The sequence below is a fragment of the Herpailurus yagouaroundi genome, unplaced genomic scaffold (genome assembly GCF_014898765.1).
Source record: "Herpailurus yagouaroundi ecotype Mexico unplaced genomic scaffold, PumYag 205, whole genome shotgun sequence".
In the NCBI taxonomy this organism is placed as follows: domain Eukaryota; kingdom Metazoa; phylum Chordata; class Mammalia; order Carnivora; family Felidae; genus Herpailurus; species Herpailurus yagouaroundi.
Genome location: NW_024412436.1, coordinates 4201080 through 4209363, shown reverse-complemented (window position 1 = coordinate 4209363; position 8284 = coordinate 4201080). Strand labels below are relative to the sequence as shown.

General features: G+C 46.4%; 1 long non-coding RNA gene across 1 annotated transcript; it reads right to left on the bottom strand.

Moving 5' to 3' along the window:
• Positions 1 to 125: 125 nt before the first annotated feature.
• Positions 126 to 7204, bottom strand: LOC121015059 (uncharacterized). The gene is made up of 2 exons (XR_005783588.1): positions 7058 to 7204; positions 126 to 3190 (listed from the first exon to the last, which is right to left on the bottom strand). It is a non-coding gene; the product is annotated as an uncharacterized LOC121015059 (long non-coding RNA).
• Positions 7205 to 8284: the final 1080 nt, after the last annotated feature.

Sequence of the window (8284 nt, the reverse complement as noted above, 5' to 3'; positions counted from 1 at the left end):
GGGCCAGAGGGGAAAGTGGGTGATGGGCATTGAGGAGGGCACCTGTTGGGATGAGCACTGAGTGTTGTATGGAAACCAATTGGACAATAAATCATATGCAATATAAAAAAATAAAGAAAGTGACATAATTCAATATCAGTGAATCTTTATAGTGCTCCCTTCCCTGTTCAGGGACTGGGTTGGGGCTGGGAAAGAATGAGAACATTTCAGCCTCTACTGTTCTTTGGTACCACTGAAGCGTGAGGCGTGAGTAGATGGCCCGGTTTGAGCAGACACAATGCAGAGTCCATGGCTAGGAGATCGTGGAGCAGAGAGCTACAGGAGATGGAGGGCTTTGCCTGATTACACGAAAAGAAAGCCCCCTCACCGCTGTCAAGCACCCCCCAACCTGGCCACTGCCTATTCATCCTTCACACTTCATTTCGTCCTTCACCGTCTACAATTCTGTCAAGCTTCTCTGTTCTGCGTTAAAGTGGAAAGACCAAACAAGTGAGGAAATCGGGCGTATACAGAGGTGGAGGCAAGCAATGGACAGTGTGAAATCCCTCCAATCATCTCAAACGTTCAATAAAGTCCACCACGCAAACAACTGTCTTGTAGGTGCGAAGTTTCGGGCGGTTGAAGTTAGGGTCCACACTTCAGGCTATGTGATGCAGGAACGTGACATATGGAACAGTAAGATGCAGCCAGAGGTGAAAAGGGAGAATGTCAGTATTGTCCTCACCCCCTGCCTACTCCTTCTACCTCCCTCCCTCCATAAAAAATTATTTTGAAAGGCCCGGAAGGGACTCAAGGCTACCATTACTTCTAGGTTAGGATTTGAATCGCTCTTACTTGACTCTTGATGGACAGGGTAACTCAGCGGACATGCGGCCCACAGAGTTATTTCTTGAGATCTAACTCTCTTAGGCTATGCATTCCTTGAAGGCAGAGATTTGGAGATAACCTGTCTCAGATTCCCCAGCTCTTGCTTGCTAAAATATATACACTCAATGTTGTTGCAGTTGAAGGGAGGGAGGGAGGAAGCAATAGAGGATTATTCCCTTAACTACGTGTTTTGACTCCCAAGAGCAATTCTCAAGCTCTAAAAATACTACTTTAGCATCTTATGTGACAGGAATAGGTATGAGAAAAGTGCTCCGTAAGGTACTGATGACTGATGTCAGAAGTTCTCCTCAGCTAGGCAGATTTGCACAGACATAGATTATTCCTGAAATCAACTGGTCTCGAGTTAGAAAATGTTGGCTATGAGAAAATAAGAACGTTAATGTTAACGAAGACCTCGAACTAAAGCCTGAAGAGGCCTTGTCATAACTTACTTGGGTGTTGATAGCCTTTACCGTGACAAATCATCCTTGTGACATTAGAGAGATTCGGAAAATAGTATCTTAGTGCAGACTATTTTATGGCTGGGATGCACAAGCGGCCTTGGGAGAGGTTGAAATTGTGCTAGGACCTACCTGCAGAGCAGCTCGCAGAGCTACAGTGGACCTTTGTCATTGCCTGTGGGTGAACGATATGACCCCAGTGGAGTTCCCTATACCCAATGGGAAGTATTCATCGCAAAACACTTCTAGATGTGAAAATTGCATCAAACAGCTCACTCAGTAGTATGGCCTGTACTCTGAGATCATTGAGCTCAAGAAGGAGAGTATGGATTCGTTGCGACGAATCGATGGAGGCAGCTGATGTCAAAAGAAATCTAAGACTCAACTGCCACCACACCTTCAATGGCATTATGTTCTATGGAGACCTTCACATTAGCCAACTAGGCTAAGACAAGCACATGCCTATGACGATACCAAGGTCACCCTTGCCAGAGTTGTCCCTGCGCAATGACTGTTCTTAAAAAGCAAGTTGATAACCAATTGGTTATTACCTTCTTTGTCAGTGACCAAATTTCACTCGACGAAAGAAAAACTGGGTGGCCCTAACATTTTTCATCTGGTTCCCTCGTCACAACTCCGCGTGTCTTTAGCACCTACAAACCCTGGACCTGATCCAGACGACCTCCGTATCTCCGCTGCCTGTGGTAACCTGGATTGTTCTTTTTTCTCCAGCTGCAGTATGTCCCCTCTCTCCTTCTGTCCCCCTAGCCACCAACGCTTCTTCGTTTACTTGGGTCCGACTCAGTCTTCAAAGAAGGTCCAGTCTTCCCGCCACCTCTCCGGAACGCCCTCTAACCTTCTGCAGCATCTTCATAGTGGCCTGATTATTCCCTCCTCTGCCTGCGAGCACCATAACTATTCATGCCGCTTACTGGTTACTTGGTAGGAGGTACCTCAGCTTGAAGCCAGGTGACGATCCCTGCTTTATGATTCCCAGCTCAACTCTAAGGCTATGCCCACTGGGACCATGGGAATCTGATTATGGTAGGGGAACAAGAATCCCAAGGCAGTTGCCCCTTCTATGCTACCAGACGCATCTGGTTTTCCTGGCGTGCTGCTTAGAAACTAAATTTTGTCTGACGCGCAGCCAATCCTTTTTCTGGGGAGAGGAGTAAATGACGGTTTCAGCCACCCATCTCTCGTCGTTCCTACTTTTGGTTAAACTCATTATTACCCATCACCAAAATTGAGCTCTTCAAAACCTAGTGGACTTCACATAATTGTTCCCAAGCCCGAATTGTTTTAGCCTAGCTAGAAAACTCGTTTAAGAAAACTCGTTTTAGACCATAGGATCCTGCAGCTGGAAAGGAAGTTGGAGATTCGTGATTTCAAGTCTTGGTTTCAATGCAAGGGGAAACTAAGGCTCCGAAAGAGTTTAGAATGTACCCAAAGCCCCCAAAGGCTATGGGGCTAGAATCAGACTCAGTGCAGGGGCCTCGGTTCCAGTCTAGCATCGCGCCATATGCCTGTCTGCAACTGGAGAATTCCTCTGGCCAGTGTACCCTCCTCTTCCCGTTTCAGGGAAGATTGTCTCAGTTGGCAGGGTCTTGAAATTGCTGACAAGCCAAACGCATGTTTTTCTCCACCACAGGTCCCGACAAAGAGCCTCAGGGAATCCCGGAGGCCAGAAGGTGGAGGAGAGACCACAGACTCTAGAGTCAGCCAGCACTGTGAGGCTCTTCACGCTTCGCTGCAGGGTCAGACGGATTCAATGGGATAATGCAAAGAGCCTTCCACACACAACAGGTCAAGAAATACCAGAAACTAACGGTGATCATCAGCAGGGCACGAACCTTCTGGAACTGGAAAATAAATAACGGTGGTTAAAATAAATGTTTTTTTTTTTTTAAATAAATGTACATGAATAGTAATAAAAAATGGAAACGTCTAGCTTAGAGGCTTGTTTATTCTCTCTGGACACTAGCCTTTTGCTTATTCCACCGTAAATTGAGAATGGGTAAATGTTTCACCACGGACACAGCTGCATATGCTGAATATAGATTTTCCAATGCTTGACTTTCCATTAGAGTTTACTTTTCTGAGCATAATGCCTGAGGGGGCAGCCTGACTAATACATCATACCATTTGTGAGTTCGCTTTTTAAAGCTGAGTTTATTTATTTTTTATTTATTTTTTTAACATTTATTTATTTATTTTTGAGAGACAGAGAGAGAGACAGAGCATGAGCAGGGGAGGCGGAGGGGGAGAGAGAGAGAGGGAGACACAGAATCCGAAGCAGGCTTCAGGCCCTGAGCTGTTCGTTAGCACAGAGCCCGACGCGGGGCTCGAACTCACGAACCTCGAGGCCATGCCCTGAGCCGAAGTCAGACGCTCAACCGACTGAGCCACCCACGCGCCCCTTAAAGGTGAGTTTAAAAGATGGGAAGTGAGATTTAGGAGCCAAAAGAATGAAGAGACTTAAATAGCCAGAAAACTGTAACCCTGCGGCCCCAGATTATTCTCATGTATTAAATGGACAATTTTTCAAACTCCTAATTTATCTTCATCTTTGCCCTTCACTGACAACAAAAAAAAATTATTTCCATAGGAAAAGTAACTGGTTCCTTATTTGCATAACAACGCCATAAGCTTCAGTGACTGCACTGTCAACTTCTTGGAAGCAAAAGAAGATACGAAGTTTTCAAACATGGAGAAATGGAAATAATAGTGACTTTTGAGTATCTGCTTTGCACCAGGTCCGCTACTAAGTGATTTTGAATGTATGTATTTGAATTGAACATATTTCTAAGCCATTACCATTGCATGGTGAGTATCATTAACCCATTTCACAGATGAGACACATAGGGTCTGGATGACTCACCCAAGACCACAGGGATGCTAAGGGTTGGCGTCGTGAATCGAACAGCCACTCCCCAGCCCTGCTGGCTACACGATGCTGCGGTCCTTACAAGACTCAACGGAAATATATCTAGATTCAGAGTCAAAAGATGAGGTGCGGGGCCCCTGTCATTATTTGTGAGTGTTTAGAGTTTAGTCAAGGCATGCCGCTTTCTGGGGTTAATTTCTTCATCTGTAACATGAGAAGGCTAACACCTTCTTCACAGGGTGTTAGGACGATTAAATGAGCTCCTGTGATCTGTGAAAGTGGTTTTTTGGCCGCTAAAAGCCATCAAAAGAGAGGTGTTTGAGAGGTGAGAATGCTGTCCTTCCCCACCTTGACCCACAGTCACCCACTCACCTCTCAGAACTACCATGAGGAGTCACTGGACGCTAGATGTCAACATCAACACAAGCCCATGTGGCAGCATCGAAATATGAATTAAAAAAAGTTTTTTTAAATGTTTTATTTATTTTTGAGACAGAGAGAGACAGAGCACGAGCACGAGGAAAGGAGGGGCAGAGAGAGAGGGAGACACAGAATCCGAAGCGGGTTCCAGGCTCCGAGCTGTCAGCACAGAGCCCCACGCGGGGCTCGAACTCACGGACCGCGAGATCATGACCTGAGCCGAAGTCGGACGCTCAACCAACCGAGCCCCCCCAGGCGCCCCCGGAAATACGAATTTTTAACATTCTAGGAACTTTGCAAGGCTCAGCCACTAAATACAATAGTTCTTACAAACTTAGTCTTTCTAAAGTAACTAGTGTAACTTTTCGGAGTTGCAGGAGCTCGGAGAGTATCTTCAGACTCTAGTTTGGGAAGTGAAGACTCAAATAGGACAGTCTTTAATCGAATGTGCCCCATTAGATCTGTGAAGAACCACAGAGAATACGTGGACTCAAACCTTAGTTTTGCGGATGAGTAAAGGGAGCCCTAGATACACAGCCAGGCAGTAGCACGGTTGGGACCAGAACTCAGGTGTCCTGACTCTGAGCATGCTCTTTCTCTGCTGCATTCACTGTTCTTATAAATTCACTCAAACTGCTAGGAATGTCACTGACAACAAAGTTAGCGACGGAGTATTAGCATTCGGCCCACAAGTACAGATCTAGATGGGTTTACACCTACTGTGTGACCTTGGAAAGGGGGCTTCATATCCGTGCCTCTGTGTCCTTATCTGTAGAATGACTTATAATAATACCAACTTCACAGATCATCATGACGCTAATACATGAAAAGGTCTCAGCACAGTACCAGCAAGTGCTCAGTGCTCGTCAGTTACTGTATAATCCTTGATAAGCCATGTCACAGAACTCCCTAATAGGACTCCCTGTGCCCCCCATCTTCATGGTGGTCCCCCAAACCAGCAGGAAACCCTACCAGGAGACAGCCTGGATGTAAGCTGGGCAGACCCTCTTAGTGATCAGTCTGCTTCTTCCCATTTTATCCAGTTTGAAGCAATCATAACGTGAGGGGCTAAGACTAGGTTTGGAAAGAGGAGAGGAAGTGAAGCGCTCATTCTGAGCGTGGGAGCCTGAGTCCCCATATCTTCCTCTACAAATGGGGATGTTAATACCCATTCTTCTCTACCTTGAAATACTCAAAGCTGTCCGTTTCGATAGAAAGGTGTGTTATAAACCATTCATCGCGATACAAATTTAAAGCAAAGAGAAGAAATGATAGTGTTTCATCACAGGAAGTGTGGTTAATAAGCCACGGTCTCTTGCTTGAGTGGCTTTTTACTTCCTGCCTTGCTCTCAGCACCTGGGGGATTTGGTTTCAGAAATAATGAGTTAGCATTCTATTAATTACGTCTGATCTAATGGCCATGAACCCAAGCGTTTGCTCACCTCTAGCAAGAAAAACGTAGTCCTTTCCTAAGGACATGAGATCCTTTCTAAATAAATTACGAAAGCCTTTTCAACACCCTGCTTGTGCTTTTGACATAGTTGCTTCGATTCAGGATTATCTTAAAGCCCTGCTGGCAAGCTACCTGCTTTGTGTACTGTCCCAGTCATTTACCCTCTGATTTCATGTTTCTTTCAAAAGCGTCAAAGCACTAGGCAAATATTACTCATCAAACGAAAGGGTTTGATGATGTCCTGCTAAATTTAGCCTTTTTTTTTTTTTTTCTTTTGTGGCTCAGTCACATCTGTTCTCAGGGATCTGACCTACATGAGCTGTGGGGACTCTGGGCAGAAGGGACACAGTAGAGCTTCCAGGGGGGCGAGTCGAGGGCTCCGGAGCTCTGTTTCTGGCTGCCTACACCATTCAGTATTTCCTTTGCCCTTGCTCCTTCCATTACCATCACTTCCTCAGAGTTGTCCTGGACCAGGCATCTGTCTGCACCTGCCGGGAGCTGTAATACTTAAGGACCCTAAGTGCAGGGCCCAGGAGTCTGCATTAGCTAGGTGCGCTGGGGTCTAACTAAATACAGTTTCTTTAGGTTCAACCTGAGGAACCTGTGGTCAGCGTTGGCCTCAGCCTCCCCCCCTCCCCACGCCCACGCTTTCCTGCCGCCCACGGTCTGTGACTCTGTGCTGGCTGATGTGGGACCATGAGTTAAAAGTAGCTGCCCGTAAAGTACTCTCACTGTCACCGTCCCAACCGTGGACGGCTAAGCTCTCTTTCCTCCCTCCCCCCACGGGGCCCCCTACTTCACAAACCCACAAATCCCAATCCCAGGAGCTTGCTCCTCCGGGAACAGCTGGCCAGGTGGAGGGAGAAAGGAGGTAGCAGAGAGGCTCCAGCATGGTCTCCTTTCCAATGGTTTCAAACCTAATGGGGTAAAAACAAAACAAAACAAAACAAACAACAGTTGGAGACTGACCAGCTTTTTATCACTCCGCGTGCCCGGTGAATGATCTCTGCTGATACTTCTTGCTTCCAATTAATGAAGTGAGAATCGGAGGGCCCAGGAGCTAAAGTGACGATTGTGTGGCTCCAATGGCAGAGTCACTTTCACAAGAACCAGAAGTAGACGGGCCCCACAGCACTGATCAATGTGCTAATATTTAATCGGTTAAAAATAAACATTTGCCAGCCCTCAGGTGAAACACACCTTGCCTAATCTTTTTCTCTTTCCTGTTTGTCAATATTTCATTAACACTAACTTCTTAAAAAAAATTTTTTTTTTCTTAATTTTTGAGACAGAGAGAAACAGAGCATGAGCAGAGGAGGGGGCAGAGAGAGAGGGAGACACAGAATCTGAAACAGGCTCCAGGCTCTGAGCTGTCAGCACAGAGCCCGACGCAGGGCTCAAACCCACGAACCACACGATCATGACCGGAGCCGAAGTTGGATACTTAACCAAGTGAGCCCCCCAGGCTAAAGGTGACTTTTGAGTGGGGACAAGTTTTGTTGATTAATGCGTCTAGGTAACTACCCTGCCTTTAGCAGAGCCTGATGGAATAAGTGCATATGACAACAGACAACCGTGTCCCCTATCCCACACCCTTTTAAAACAGGCAATATCGGGGCGCCTGGGGGGCTCAGTCGGTTAAGCGGCCGACTTCGGCTCAGCAGGTCATGATCTCGCGGTCCGTGAGTTCGAGCCCCGCGTCGGCTGTGTGCTGACAGCTCGGAGCCTGGAGCCTGTTTCGGATTCTGTGTCTCCCTCTCTCTGACCCTCCCCTGTTCATGCTCTGTCTCTCCCTGTCTCAAAAATAAATAAAATATTAAATAAATAAATAAATAAATAAATAAAATAAAACAAGCAATATCGATAACAAATAGAGGGGCACCTGGGTGGCCCAGTCGGTTAAGCTTCTGAATCCTGATCTTGTCTCAGGTCATGATCTCACAGTTCATGGGTTCAAACTCCACGTCAGGATCTGGGCTGACGGTGCAGACGCTGCTTGGGATTCTCTCCCTGTCTCCCTGCCCCTATCCCACTTGTGTGCATGCTTTCATAGGAGAACTCTCTTGCTCTCTCTCTCAAACTAAAAAAATAAACTTTTTTTTTTTTTTTAGAGGCAGTTGAAAGCACAGGCTTCCAATGGAAGACTAAGAGGTTCAAAAGGGACATCGTCATTTCCCATCTGTATAACTTGGGACA